The sequence below is a fragment of the Panthera pardus genome, unplaced genomic scaffold (genome assembly GCF_024362965.1).
Source record: "Panthera pardus isolate Hobbes unplaced genomic scaffold, ASM2436296v1 HiC_scaffold_11, whole genome shotgun sequence".
Taxonomy (NCBI): domain Eukaryota; kingdom Metazoa; phylum Chordata; class Mammalia; order Carnivora; family Felidae; genus Panthera; species Panthera pardus.
Window position 1 is genome coordinate 25,700,325 of NW_026526666.1, and position 16,255 is coordinate 25,716,579.

Genomic DNA, 16,255 nt, shown 5'->3' on the forward strand with positions numbered 1-16,255 from the left:
ACGGGTATAAGCTCCTAGCGGCAGTGCTCCAAGCTGCTTTGATTATTTAGGAACATGCAACCATGGTCACTGAGGCAGGACATAGTAACCATGCTTCTAGCTTCTGTCGGCTTGATGTTTTAACACCTGCCCTACATGCATATGCTGGACATGCCTTGTTCTGGGCAACCCAGCAATATGCCTGAGTCACCTGGCTTTGGCCGCCTGCCTCTCTTATCACCCTCCTACCCCTCTGGAAGAGTCCTCCTCCCTAGGGCGCACTCTCAATTAAAAAATTAAACAGGGCACCTGGGTAGCTCAGTCGGTTAAGCCATCTGACTCTTGATTTCGGCTCAGGTCATGATCCCAGGGTGGTGAGATCAAGCCCTGCATTGGCCTCTCCACCGGGAGAGGGTTCTCTCTCATCCTCTGCCCCTCCCCCAATCTCTCTCTCTCTCAAATAAAAAAAATAAATAAAAACCAACCAAACAACACCACAACCACCTCTTCTATCAGGCGCTCACACCCAGGACCACTATCCACTTGCCCTAATCACTCCAGGTCCAGGGAGCAGAAAACTAGGGACAGCTTCTATGCCCTGAGATCTGCTGAAATAATTCAAACTGGCCAATTCTAGGCCTGCCTACTCTACCTCGCTCATTCCTTCTTGCAGGAACCACAATAAAAGCCCTGGTCCATAGTTCCTTCATCTCCCTCTGCTTTGTGGCACACCCTGGGGCCCCCTGTGTGACCCTGCGAGGCACCATGTGCCTCCTTCTCAGGAGAACCAGGAGTAAGTAAATTGTCTTTACAGTGGTGATCACTTCCCTATCTGTTGGCCTTAGTATACCTCAAATGTTCTGTTAATACACTGGATTTTAAAACACAGGGGAAGAAAGAATATGGAGAAACACACCTTACCCTTGAATGCGTCCATCCAGACAAGTTCATCCCCATCTGCCCTGGGGTGAGGAGGTATGGTCCTTCCGTGCATGCGCAGAAGGGAAGAGAACCAGAACCCCCGGTGAGAGGCGCTTAGGTCTACCACAGGTGGATTTGTAGCCAACTTCAGAGGAACAAACAGCTTTCACGCAATGGGGGCGGGGATGGAAAGAGGCGGACATCTGACCCACGGCCCTTAGAGACCCACACATGAGCCCGTGGGCAAGTTAGCTATGCATTTATCTTTTAGCCACTTTTTTCATTTTACCAAGAGTTTACCTTGGTGCCAAGGAAGCCCACCAATTCCACAGATTTTCTGTGACCTACTTTAACACATTTTCATCACACTGTCAAAATAACAATTTGGTATCTTTCCCTTTTCAAATTCCTAGGAACCTAATAATCCTCCACGAGGTTTCAGAAATAATTGCCAGCTGGCCTGCACTCCTCTGTTCTCTCCTTTTGTGGTCTGCAGCGATTTTCCTACCCTGGGCATTCTGAGGCGCATTGCTTCTCCGTGCTCTTTCCTCATTGACTATTATTACCTTAAGTATTCTTCTGGATGTTACCTTTGTCACCAAGCCTGGCTGGCTCATAAGACAGGCCAAGCCTTCTGTCCTTTTTCTGTAATTTCCTATTTTCTCTTTTTCTCTGTTAAGAAGCCAGTCCACATTTTCTTTTTGTCATCTTTTTTTTCTTTCTCGAATACTTTCAAAATGCTATATTTTTCTCTTCTGTGACTTTTCCCCCTTTACTAACAGCATCTGTTTTATGGGCCTGCCTCTGCCAACTTTGTCCGTAGCTGTCTCGCTCCCATTTCTGCCACGGTTCTTTCTCAGGTACAACTTGTCCATGGTCCACTTCCTATTTTTATGTCTTTTAAAACATCACCCCTGTCTCTACTTATGTTTCTGTTAGAAATTATTATGGCATTAAGTCATTAAAATCTGTATCACTTAGCTGTGTCATTTTACTGCCACCCTGTCAGAGACCTCTGGCTATAACAATATGATGGAAAATTACTCTCAGGCAAGCAGTGAAAAAGAGAGGGGCAAAGTGACAGGAAGAGAAAACAGAGACCGAACATAAAAGTAAATTACAAAGGGTCTGCACAAAGCGAATGGAAGAATGAAACCATCAATCAATGAAGTTTTTCAATGTAGATGGTCAATTCAAATCATTCTGGTAGGGAAAAAAAAAAAAAGGCAGGCACGCTGGCAGGCAGACAGTCAAAAACTATCCAATACCTGGTCCCTCCTAATGTCATTTTCTTCCTAAATTATTTCTCAATTTATCCTGGATTTAATACATACTTACTGTGTCCTAACTATGTGCTGGCAGTAAATGAGACATATTCTCTCTCCATTTGCACAGACCCCAGAAACTCTAGGGTTTGGTCTGGACTCTAGCTTTTGCAGGTATACATGCAAAGAGGTTCAGAATTTTGTTCGACCGAAATTTCCAAAAATGATTTGTCACAAGATCTGTCAGACTGCAGGAACTGCATTTCTCGGTGGGCTCTGGGTGCTTCTCTCCCTAACAAATATGAAGGTCTAGGTTGCTGGGGACACGGGGAATATGGCTTCCGGTTCCCCGGCTCCTCCCGCAGCATGGCCAAGATGGCTGCTGGGCAAGACCTCACTGGGCTCCCTTAAGCAGTGGAAGGGGGATCGTTGAGCCCACACATGTGGAAGACCTTCAGAGAGAGTGACAGGAGGAAAATAGAGAGGCTGGTAAAGGAGCAGCTGCAGTCTATGTGAAATGTGCTAAGGAAGGAAGCAGTGGTGAGAAAAGATGATAACTTTAGCTGTTTATTAAGAACACGCGTTCCTCTTTGTCATTTCCTGGAAGAACTGATAAAAGGTTTGAAAGATGTACGGTTACTTTTGGTTTTCTAGGTTGTGTTTCTATGCCTGAGACAACATATCCAGATTGGAGCACATGGGGTTCCAGAATTTATTTGGATTACCTCTGACCTTAAGCATGTCACTTACCTCCCTTAGAAAAAAGGGAGGTAGCCTGTTGAAATAGATGAGATGACACACAAAAACTCTGAAAAGTGATCATTTAATCTGCAGATCGTGAGGGGAACTGGAGGCTGAGATCACCGCTCACATAGGTAGTTCTTTGGCAAGGCTGATACATTCGGCTCATTGGCCAGCCTCCATTTGGATTGCCTGGTGCCCATGCTGTATAGGGCATTAAACAGGTTTCATACTACACTGGCCTCAGATGATTCTTGCATATAGTCACCTGAATAAGGTGACCTTTTCAGGTAACTTTATCTAACCCTAGAGTCAAGCATTGTGGTGAGAAAACCATCTAAGAACCTTTTACGTAATCATCACAGTGAGACGGATTTCTGGCAGGGAGTGCTACATCTAACACAATGGCAATATTGATTCGTGTGGTTACCATCTCTGGAAGTCACTGGGACTTGATGTGTAAGGCAAGAGAACCCACAGAACAGGCATTTGTTTGGAATAATTAGATGAAGTTATGTCTGGAGCTGGGGACGTGGTCTCCAGTGAGTGGTATCCTAAATCCTGTACTCTCACACCCCAGTGGTAGAGAATGGGGTCACTGTACTGAAGTGGAACCCATTGTATGACACCTGAGGTATGCTTGACAGGCCAATAGACAGAGCTGAACCGAAAGTTAGAACGTGCCCTCAGCAATCAAAATGTCCTGAGCAAGGATTGCCGACAAGCTAAGCAGCACTGTGAATTTTAGCCTTTCTCCCAAAAGAGCAATAGGATTTTTCATTCCTGTTCCCAGGTCACTGAGCACAGAAAATTTACCTGCCAGGGCTCTCCCCCAACTTGCCTCTGTGTCTGTGCTCTCCATGTGTGCTTTGTGAAGAAACTGCTTAGGTCACTCGTGAGTCACATGAACGCAGCTGAATAGCCACTGTAGAGAAAGAGATGGGTTTTACCCTCAAATGAGGACATCTTGCTTTCAGGCTGACATTAAACTTCAAATTGTCCAGGGGCACCTGGGTGGCTCAGTCTTGGTTTTGGCCCATGTCACGATCCCAGTGTCATGGGATCAAGCCCCGCATTGGGCTCTGTGCTGGGCGTGGAGCCTGCTTGAGATTCTGCCTCTCCCTCTCTCTCTGTCCCTCCCCTGCTCTCACAGTCTCATGCTTTCTCTCTCTCTCTCTCTCTCTCTCTCTCTCTCTCTCTCTCTCTCAGAAAAACTTCAAATTGTCCAGAGAGGCTTGTAGGCAAGTGCTACCAGATCCTCTCCACTGGCACCTTAAGCGGCCAGGTGACAACTCCTCTAAGGCACAGTTAATTCCTTCAAGCCCAGAATGAATTTGGCTGCATAAAGCAGAGAGATACAGTCCTTACAATAGAAACAAGCCTTTCATATATCCCACCATTCTGATTCCCAACCAAGTCAAGGGTTTTTTGAAACAAATCTCTCTCAGAATGTCCAAGACAGGCTGGTGTTTCTGCCACCTGCTTACAGAAGCACAACAACCAACAACATGCAGGAACAAAAATCTCTGGGGAATGATCTCTTAGAAATAGGGTTTTGGACACTATCTCTAATTGTCAAAAATTTGAACAATCAGATTGGCTTAATAAATGGCCAGAAAGTATCTGCCAGATTCAATTATTCATTTATCCAGTTCATTCATTTATTCAACAAATATCTATAAAGCCAGACATTCACTAAGTGCTTCGAATGCACCATTGAACAGAATAACCAACAAACATGGTAACAGTAAGCACCCTAAACATTAATTTTATAATATGGTAAAAGTCTTAAGTACTGTGCAAGAAAACAGAGCGTAGAGTGATACAAGATAATGTGATTGGGAGGGCAGGCTGCAATATTAAATCAGAATAAACAGGGAAGGTTAAATCAGGGATAGGAAAGAAGGTGAGATTGCATCTAAGCAACATCTCTCTTCCAAAATTTGTGGAAAGTGGCTGTTTCTCCAGCCTCTATCCATTCTTCTCTCAGTAATCTCCGCAAGTTTTACATTGATATCCATACCTCTGCCATGCAGCCCTTATGACCCAGGAATGGAACACGTGTCTCTTGCCCAAGGACAGTCAACATAACCCTCTGTCCTGCCCAGTTATTGACTCAAGGGCGTGCCTTTGACACCATCAGAATTATAGATCTAAAGAAGCTATTTCATAGGGGATCCTAAAAAGGATGTCCTCATTTTCTGGCTCTTGTATGGCAGGCTGGTGTAATCTGGGTAACTGCATCAGGCATTTTGTCACAGTGAAGCAGCCAGCCTGAGGACTGTATTGGCACTTGGAGGACCAGACCCAGAGCCCAGATCAAATCATGCCTCTGGACGCTTTGGTAACGCAAGCCAACAAATCCACTTTCCTATACGGAACAATTGACGTTAAGTTTTTTGTTACTTGCAACCCAAAGCATCTTAGCTAATAAACCAAACAAAAGGCTACTATGGACAGGAGACCCACCTCATGGTGAACATATGTGAAATGTCTTATTCCAACAATCGTATCCTAAATGTAAACTCTCTTTATTAAAGTCACAACTTATAGACAGAAATCAACATTTTTGGGGGGAGTCACAGAGAAACGACTTCTTAAATCAGTAAAAGAGATATTTCCAGAAAACTAAAAATAGAATATATTGAATTAGAAATGAAAGGTGCAGATGTTAAGGCAGGCTCCAGAGGATCAATTCTAAGGTAATTTAGGGGAAGGAAATGACAGATGCTCTCAACCTCCAGCATAGTAAATTGTTTCTTGATTCCCTCTTAATGAAAATATTGCACATTCTCGTTTCTTCTCTGCAATATAGTCGATGGATTTTTTTTGCCCTCTTTTTTTTTTTTGCTTTTACTTTTTGCATAGACTTGGTATTTTTGTTTTTAATAAAAGTGGAGGTGTTCCTGAGAATTTCTATTGCAACAGCAGGGCTTGAACTTCAGGACAGCTGAAAGGAAGAGTGTGTGCTGTTTCCATGGAAACCGTAGCAGTATAATGTCAGGTACTAAGAGACATCAAGAATGAAGGGATAAAATCCCTGCATCATTTTAATAAACACGTCCTACTTACCATTATTAAACACAGTCTGCATACATGTGCTCTATCTCTTAATAGCCACTCTTCATAAATTTCTTCTGACCACAGCTAACCTTTCTAAGTTGGTCTTGATTATGCTGCTAAGTAAATAAAGATGAAAAGAATGCCCTTCATTAGAGTATTATAAATGCTTTGTTATTCTGAAAACTCATTAGACATATATGTTTTAATTAGAAAATAGTACTACGGGGACTCAATAATAAGGGTTAACGTAAACCCACAAAGACAAACAGGTAAATTAAACAGGGCTTACATTTTGTCCTTAGTTCTTCATCTTATATTACAGACCCCATTCTGGGTTATTTGCAGTTGAAAAAAAATAGTCATCGTCAAAACAGTTCTTACCCCAGCCCCCTCTCTTACTGATGCCTCTCCCCTCAAGTTGATGCTCCTAAAGTACCGTGTCTGGCAGTCTGAACACTAAGTCCAAGCCCCTGTCTCCGGGGCAGCAAGGGATACAGCCAAATGCTTAGTGGCCCCGCCTTGGGGAGATTAGTGAGCTGCTCGCTCTCCAGAGGCAGCCTGGAGAAGTAAATGTCTGCAAAAGCTTCTCGCAGCTTCCTGGTCTTTGCTCACCTCATCTTTCCCCAGAACCAGGAGCCAGTTCTCAATCTTTTCCTCAAGGTCTGGCCTCCACACATCCATTAGCAATCAAGAAGGAAGGAGAGAAGGGAGGAAGGAAGCAAGAAAGGAAAGGGAAGAGGGAAAGGGGGATGGGGTGCTGGATGGCACCATAAATCAACTTGAGGGAGGAAAGATCGAGGGGTTCTTCATTCCATCAAAGACCAGTGTACGGACCCTGGTTGGGGGGAATGATTTGTGTATGGTACTATACAAAACCCCTTTATTTTTATCCCAAATTCAGTGAAGGGAAATTGTGCCAAAGTTCAGATAAAATGAAATAATACTCCATTAAGGCCAGTGAATAGAACTCAGTAAGCAATGCCTGTCTGTACTGTGGCCTAAGAAATGATAAACACTAAAGGGAAAATGAGCCTTTTCTCCCTTCAGGAGGTAATCATCAGAATCAAAAGTAGTAAACCCCTGGTAGTCAGGGACTTCACAAAGCCACAGGGGATTCACAGCCACAGCCAGAGGCTAAGGGCCTTGTGATAGCTGGCAAGCCACAGAATGAGGGGCTGGTGTGCCAGAGGGGAGCAGTGAAGAGAGGAAGTAGCAAATATAACAATAATGGTCACCCAGTCCTCATAAGAACTCCCCAGGGACACATGGAGCTGAGGTCCAGCAAGTCCCTGGTGAAGGAATATGATTCAGAGCCTAAGATCTGGATCCCCTTTGCTTAAGTGTATCCTTCCTGTTGGGTTCTGCTATAACCCAGGAAAAAAACACCACCAACAACAACAAAAGACAAAAATGAAAACAAAAAACAGTAGGGCCATCCCTAAATTATCACCAAATCCAAAGGAACCAAAGGAGTGAGACACTCCTGCCCCCAGGAGGTCACAGTCGAGATGCCAGCAGAATTTCTTGTTGGATCCAGTCACCTTCACACACCCTCCACCGCCCCACCACTCATTTGAAACCAAATTTCTCCAGGTTTTAGGTTTGTATGTGGCATAAATACCCAAACAACAGACTTAGCTACAGATAAAATCCCTAAAGATGATCTGAAATCTTATGAAATAATCTTACAACCTTTTAAAGAGACGATGAGCCTACATTTCATGCCATCATCTGATTCTGTATAAAATGTTCATATGCAATATTAAATACCCTTTTGATTTTATCAGTTTAGTGGCTCTGGAATCATGATGCCAAGAAAGCCAATCAATTTGGACATCAATAATCTTGCCCTTTGATCTTCAATAATATCTGACAGTTTGGAATATACAGACCTTCAGATGATTTCCCTCTCTACCCCACATGAAGATTCTCCTACAAAGGAAAAAAAATGACAATAGCAAAAGTGATTACCATTTCTTGAGAAATGAGGATGAGAAAAGATAGTATTCCAGAAGACATTGAGCCAGCTAGTTAACTGTAATAACAGATTTTTAAAATGTCAAGACTTCATTAGAGTTGAATATCTCAGTGGGTGTTTTTTTAAAAATGTTCATTTATTTTTTAGAGAGAGAGTGTGGGGGGGAGGGGCAGAGAGAGAGAATCCCAAGCAGGCTCCTTGCTGTCAGTGCAGCACGAATGTGGGACTCGAACTCATGAACTGTGTGATCATGGCCTGAGCCAAAATCAAGAGTCGGACGCTTAACCGACTGAGCCACCCGGCACCCCATGGTGGGTGCTTTTGACTTACCATCTTCCTAAATCTGACCTGCCTCATCATGGTCTTACTATCTCAAGGAAGATTCTATGGGGAAAAAAGGATCCAATCTCATTGACCACAACTGCAGAGAATCTTAAATAAATATTTTTAAGTGATGAAGGATGGGACAGGCTTCCTGATCCTCATTGAGTCTCAGAGAATGGGAAGAGTAGGAGGAAATACAGTTGGTATCTATAGCTAATTCACACAGTTCAGTCTTGAAGATAATTTAGAGAACATCTAGTCCAGGTGTGGCCAATTCTTGTCTAGCATGTTCGATTTGGCCTCTGACATTTAAAATGAACTGACACCACTTGCATAGGCTTACTTGGGGCATGCACTATTGGTTTGCCAGAAACCTTTATGGTGTAGCTCTATCCACATTTTATCATCTGCACAGCCTTTGACATTATTCACTCAGCCGCAAGAAAACCTGAAAACCGTGCTTCAGGACTATTCAAGAATTTGTTCAAGACCACAGCATGATAGAATTAACAAAGCATGTGTTTGTGGAACTAGGAGTGGAGACAGGTGAACACAGGAATCTCCCAAGCTCTTCCTCATCCACAGATAATGTGAGTCAACTAGAGCTGAGGCAGGGAAGTCGCAGCCAAAGGAAAAAGTATTTCTTTCCCTTCCTTTTCTCTATTGCTCAGGACTGAATCAGATCCCCCCACCCCCACCCCCACCTCCAGTTCATGTGTTGAAGTCCTACTCCCCTAATTTGATATATTTGGAGATGATTCTTTGAAAGGTAATTAGGTTTAGATGAGGTTGAAATAGATGTGGTGCCAGGAAATGGCATGCTGTTGTAAGAAACGCCAAGGCACATGCGGGCAGCTTCGGAACTGGGTAACGGCTTGCCAGAGATATGGACAATTAAGGGCAATTTTGGTGAGGTCTCAGCTGGAAATGTGGGACGTGTTATTGGAAACTGGAGGAAAGACGGTCTTTGTTATAAAGTGTATTCTACTGGTTTGCAGAGGGTAGAACTTGCAAGCAGTGAAATTGGATATTTAGCTTTGGAGATTTCTAAGCAGAGTGTTGAAGGAGCAACTTGGAGCCTCTTGACTGCTTAAAGCAAAATGTGAGAAGAGAGAAATGAAGAGGAAGTGAAGAAGGAAGTGTTAAGCAGAAAAGAACTTAAAGGTTTGGAAAATTCTCAGCCTGTCTATATAGCAAAAAGAAAAAAAAAGAAAGAAAGAATGCATGTTCAGAACATAACACCAACAGCCTGGCTCAATAAAAAGAAAATAGGATTATACCAGCAAAGACACTGCCATTTTGAACAAAGGGAGACAGCAGGACAGAAGGAAGGAAGGCCGCCAGACTTGCTGGATTTGACAAGACTGGCCCATAAAACTATTCAGCTGTGAATGTGCACTATTCCTTAAGGAAGGGAAGAAGGAACCCTGAAGGGGATTCAGACGTTGTAACATTGCTTCTCCCACCACGGTCCCAGGGACTAGGGCTGGTTCCTCCTGGGTTTCCAAAAGTAGGGGGCCTCTTCTGTTTCTGGGGCCAGAGTTCTCCCAATCCAGTCCCCCAAGGGTGGTACCTCACAAAGTTGAAGGGCAGGGAGGACTGAGATGTGGGAGTGAAGTTGCCTCCACAGTAGGCCCAGAAAATGAGACATCGAGCCAACAGGGATTATTCTCAAGCCATAAGATCCATTGGAATTTGTCTTGCTGGATCTTGGACTTGCTTGGGACCTGTCACCCCTTTCTTCTTTCCAACGTCTCCCTTTGGAACAGCAATATATATTTTCTGCTTGTCCCACCGTTGTATTTTGGAAGCACACAACTTGTCTGATTTCACAGGCTCACAGCTGGAGAGGAATTCTGCCTCAGGATGAATCATACCACACGTCTCAGCCATATCTGTCTTAGATGATATTTACACGAGACAGTGGACTTTAGACTTTCAAGTTGATGCTGGATTAAGTTTCAACACTGGGGGCTGTTGGGAGGGAATGAATGTATTTTGTATGTGAGAAGGACAAGGATTTGGCGGGGGGGGGGGGGGGGGGGGCAACCGCACAATGCTATGGACTGAATTGTTAGAAACTAACATAGCTACCATCCCACACCCAAGGCTTCCTGAGCCAACTCATACCCACATCCCAGAGCTTGTGTGAAACCGGGCCAGTCTGTCACATCAAGAGTGTAGCAGAAATTCTGTTGGTGACATTAGGGTTCTAATTTTTTCCAAAGGAGCATTTTCAATTGCAAATCTGTCCATTCACCTCTGAACCCTTGTTTCGTATTGAACTCAACGAAATTTCAGTGTAATAAGATCTTATTTTTAGCCATAATCATTATATTTATTTTTACAACTCAGCTTTTTTTCCCAACATAGGAAATATTCTGGATCATAGATCATCTTCTAGATTTCCAAACTAAAGATAAAAAAAATGAGTTAAAGGAAATTTTATCATAAGTACAACCTTAATGGAATTTGCACTTCTGACCTTTGAAATATGAATCCAAAATTTGACCTATCAGACTACACTATTATTTCGTATTCTCCATAGGCCTGTCTACACACTGAAATCGGTTCTCAGATTGCTCTTTCAGAGAGTTCTCCAAGGTCAACAAAACCTGAGATTACAAATAAAAAATTAATTTAAGAAATCAAATAACAAGTATCACTAGGGTCAGGACAGAGTCTTCCTTCAGTGGTCAGGTCCATACCCAGGGCAAATGGCAGGCAAAGCAGCCTTACTATACTAGTAATACAGTTGTGTGTGTCTTTGTGTGCGTGTTGGTGTGTGTTTGAAAGAAGAGAGAAGGAGAGAAAGAAAGAGCGGGGGCAGAGAAAGAAAAGACTGAAAGAGAGAGGGAAGATTTCAGTTTACCAGAAAATTGCACTATCAATACAGCACTCTTTATTTTTTTATTTTATTTTATTTTTGTTTGAGACAGAGAGAAAGAGAGCAGGGGATAGGGGGACAGACAGAGACAGAGAGAGACAGAGACAGAGAGAGAATCTCAAGCAGGCTCCACACTCACTCCCACGACCCTGGGACTATGACGTGAGCCAAAATCAGGAGTTGGACGCTCAACCGCCTGAGCCACCCAGGAGCCCCAGTAAGGCACTCTTTGGAATAAGATGACATTTGCAAGGTTGCAAGAGCAGAAAATATGGATATGTAATACTGGAGAACAGGATGCCACAGACTTTTATTTCTAGTTGGACAGTACAAATTTTGCAGTTTGGGGATGTCGCTGGGCTCTCTCACTTCAGTAATCTGCCTTCCTTCAAAAAGAACAAGTTAACCCTATTTTTATTGTTCTATATGATGTTTCTATCAGAAAAAAATTCCAAAATTAAAACGTAAATGAAGACCAGGTCAAGCAGAAAGAAACTCTTTAAGAAGGGGAAAAAAATCACCACTAACTGCATGACAGCCTTCACTAACAATGGCTCGCTCCCACTGCTGAGTGTTTGCTGGGTTCTCCTGTTCCCAAACCATAATCTAGCTCACTAGTGCTCATTTTCAGTTAGGAGTGTCTCCTCATTCTTTTTTTTTATAAGTTTTTTTAATGTTTTATTCATTTTTGAGACAGAGAGAGACAGAGTGTGAGCAGGGGAGGGGCAGAGAGAGAGCGAGACACAGAATCCAAGCAGGCTCTGGGCTCTGAGCTGTCAGCACAGAGCCCAACGCGGAGCTCAAACTCACAAACCGTGAGATCATGACCTGAGCCGAAGTCGGACGCTCAGCCGACTGAGCCACCCAGGCACTCCTGTCCTCATTCTTATTATGTATTATTATTCGTGAAAACTAAAATGATAAGTGAAGCTTATGCTTCTCAAATCAGTTTAGGGCTTCACTTATAAACATGTGTTCAAATAGGTGAATTAACCCATAAAAACCAGTTTGGTTTTTTGTGGGTTGTTTTGTTTTGTTTTGTTTAAATAAATACATCACTAAAGATCTTCATTCAGTACATAATTGAAGCCCAAATGTGAAATTATTTTTATGACGGTTTTCTATAATGATGGGTCACAGATAGAAAAAAATAAAAAATTAAATTAAATTAAAAACCTACAAATGAGGTGTAGGTGCAGAGAGAAATGATGAACGGGGTCTCCTTGGATCACCTCCAGACACAGGGCCACAGCAGGGACAGCAGGTCACTAACGCTGGTCAGGATCTCCAGCTGACCTCAATGGCTGAAATAAGTTGAATGTCAGCCTACCTTGTGGGAAACATCAGAGAGAAGACATATTTGTTATTAGGGTTTACAGTTTGGTATTGAAGATTTACAGTATCTTGAATCATATGCCAATTTCACTTCCAGTACTTTGACTCAGCATCACATTCTTACCATCCCTGTCTTTCAAAGGTTCAACATTATGCTATTGGTTCTAGTATCACTCAGTTCTTTACTTATATTTTCCTTGTAATTCTAAAGTGGTGATATTTTGAAGATTTAGGGAATAGATAGCACGGTGGCTTTGAGATCAATCACATCAGGCTCTGGGTCCTAGCTCTGCCGTCTACTAGTGATGTGGCCTCAAGGCTAATATTTCCCTCTATAAGTTTCAGTTTACTTACCTGAAAAGATGATGGGTAATAAAAGCCATTGTTATGAGGTTTCAATCCATAACAAAGTGGGAATATGCCAGCAATCTCTCCTCTGAAGGTGGCTGTTTTTCTGCCAGCTCTTTCGATGTTGGTGTTACTCAAGCTTCAGTGTCAGACCTTCTCTTCTTCCTCTGTGTTGACTCCTGATGGGGATGGTGATTACAATGCACTTTACTTTTTTCACCCACTGTCCCTTCAACTTTCCTCTGTGTCACTAGTTCTTTCCCTGCCATTGGTTGACTTTCCAGTTATTCTCTTGTTACTCTTAGCCAACAAAAAGTCCCAAAGTTAATGAAATAGAAAAACTCAGCCATATTGGTAATTAACTTGTCTCATATTGTCTGCTATTGGATGCTTTAAGCTCAGTTTGGACTTTGGGTTTTTCACCTCTCTTCCCTGAGAGTGCAGTCTGAAAGCAAAAAGAAGCCGTGGTCAGCCTCTTCTCTCTTCCTTCAGGTGGTCCTTCTACTTCTCCGTTATGTTGCTACCAGGTCCACAGAGAAGCATGCGGAAAGCAGGAGAGCTCCAAACTGGCTGGCATTGTGTGTTGGCATGTAGTGACAGGCTCTCTGTGTAAAGTTTAGTCAGGGGCACCTGGGTGGCTCAGTTGGTTAAGCGTCCGACTCTTGGTTTTAGCTGAAGTCACGATCTCAAGGTTCGTGAGATCAAACCCTGCATCAGGCTCTGTGCTGAGCATGGTGACTGCTTGGAATTCTCTCTCTCCCTCTCTCTCTGCCCCTCCCCTGCTCATGCTCTCTCTCTCTCAAAATAATAAATAAATAAACATTCAAGTTTAGTTTAGGCAGATGTTTACAGATCCCAACAGACAGCCAGAACCCAACATATCCCAAACCAATCTCATTGCCTTGTCCCCACCAGATGCTCCTTTTAACAGTTGTGGGGTTTTTTTTGTCTGTTTTGTTTTCTTCTTTTGCCTTGTGCCACCAACCATCAGTTGAGTAATCCGATAAATCTAGAGTCATTCATGTCTTCTCTCTGTACCTCATCTCATACCAAATTAGTCACCACTTTTTCTGTTTAGTGTATTTACTGACAGCCTCTCCAATGTATTTCCTCTTCAGCAGCCTCACCACCACTGTCCTGTTTAGGATCTGGGCATCTCTTCTCTGGGTTATCCTCATGGAGTCACAGCTGGTCATCCATCACTTACCAGACATCACAACGATGGCATCTTTTTATTTTGCTTTAATGTCTTTCTTGTTATAAAATGATCTTCATAATGTTATACTGATCCTGCCATGCTCCTGCTCAAAATCCTGCCATAACTCTCTCTTGCCAAAAGGACCATCCAGATTCATTTATCTGCCTTTTAAGACTCTTTAGTTCACACTCCTACCTACTTTCCCACCTATTTTACCTCATTGTAGCCTGATTCTCAAGAAGCCTCTGATAAACCACATTTCCCCAACCTTGGAAGATTGTTCTCACTTCTGTGTCTTTGTATATGCTGTTCCTGTTGCCTAGGTTACACTTCCTTTGCTTCTACACTTGGAAAATTCATATCATCTCCTCCAAAAAGATACAGCTCACTTCCTCACCAAGCCATGTTAGTTTGTGGCTGTTCTTTGCCCCTACTGCACTTTCTTCCTAATTCTCTGATAGAAACTAGTTAATTTCTGTTGATACCTTTCTCCTCCATTAGACGGTGGGGTTCTTGATTTGGGGAACAACAAAAAAAATCAAGAAAACTTGATAAATTAGTGAATATACCTATGAGCTGAACAGTTGGAAATTAACAAAGCAGAAAGAATGCATAAGGTGAGGAGGCTGGATTTTTAAATATGAATTTTCTCTTAAGATAAACAGAATAAGACTTTGTTCAATCATGAGCTGTTTTTTGCAGAAAGGACTTTCTGTTCTCAATTCCTAATCAAAATGTCTTTTTTTTACATACTTCTATGTATGATCCTTGGGCTGGAGAATGGAGTGTTCTATATATCTTTCTGCTAACTTGGGGGGAAAGGGAAGGAAGAATTGTACATATCGATATGCAAACAATTATGCTGTGATGCTGCAGTGTAAGATGTTGGAGGGCAGAAATCGTACTTTATTCATGCTGCACCCCACACAAAGCTCTTGGTTCACTGGAGATGCCTGATATTTTAAGTACAAGCAAATCATTTGTCCCCCCAAATAAACTCATACATGCTACACCCATTTTCAAACTTAGAGTTCAAGGACATGGATCAGATAAATCTAAGAGTTAAAAAAAAAAACTTTCTGAAAGAAATGGGTCTTAAGGTGAACAGTGAAACTACATTCACTGGGTGCACGAATCAGAATAGGTTGGCTGTGGCGCTCTCTGTCTCCTGAAGTTTTCTTCCAAGAAAGCATGTAGGGGAGTGTGGAGGAGGATGAGAAGGTTGGGAATGGTGGGGAGGTGGGCAGGCTCATTTTTGCAATGGAATATACAAAGCAGGAAGTAAAATGGATGCCCCTCTGAGTACCAGAATTTCTGGACCGCAGAGACTGTCCCCCAACATTATGATATTCCTATCCTTTGGATTTACCCATCTTGTTTTGTAGAATCATATTTCCCACCAAACTCCTAACTCCATGCACACTAAATCCTTTAGCAATGTGGTACTCAAGAGGTTAACATGATGGGCAAAGTGGCCTTCATTCCTCCCAGGAGGGCATCTTGGCTTTGCTCAGCTAATGTTCTACATTCTGCTAATGTGAATGACAACTGCGGAATTTCCGATGCCCAGAAAGGAAAAGAATATCATCAAACATTCCAGCATCTCCCAATTCTCCCTCCTACCTCACTGAGCCTAACGCTGTATAAATGGCCTCATTTTTAACAGAAGTATGACAAACACAACAATAGCATCATTTTACAGCAGCACTAAAGCACATTTTTAAAATGCATTCCATTTGAAAGCTGCTCTAATCTAAGCCTTTTGGAGTCGTTATTCTCGTTTTCTTCAGAAGCAGCCTGTGTTTCTGAATGCCACCAGGAGAGCTGAGGAATGTGGATAGCATCTGCCAGGGACGAGGGGCTGCCTCCCAAGTCTTTAGTGATTCACAGGTTGTAAATGCACTCACTTGATTGTGTGGCTGTACATTTACACCAGGAGTTTATAAATGGGCATTTGCAACTTACAAATGGCTAGCGGTTAATATCACTCCCTAATACAGTCACAAATGCCAACATCAGATTCTCTACCATATCAGTGTTGATAGGTATAATTCAGATTTTTTTTCTTAGTGCTTCCTTTTATCTAGGAGGTACGAAGTAAACATCGTTTTGCTTACTTTTACTTTTCTCAAAATCAATCTTAAATAAATCCTTCAGTTACAAATGTGTATTTTCAGACTATTTTGAATTACCTTGAAACACTTCTCATCTAATGG

The 16,255-nt window shown here is 42.6% G+C and overlaps 1 long non-coding RNA gene across 1 annotated transcript in view; it reads right to left on the reverse strand.

Annotated features, from left to right (window-relative positions):
- LOC109271892 (uncharacterized) overlaps positions 1 to 3,820 on the reverse strand; it is a 34,178-nt gene extending 30,358 nt beyond the window's left edge. The window contains exons 1-2 of the long non-coding RNA XR_002082155.2: positions 3,723 to 3,820; positions 901 to 962 (exon numbers count right to left, since the gene is read on the reverse strand). This is a non-coding gene — a long non-coding RNA (uncharacterized LOC109271892). The remainder of the gene's footprint in view (positions 1 to 900; positions 963 to 3,722) is intronic.
- Between the last annotated feature and the right edge of the window lie 12,435 nt (positions 3,821 to 16,255).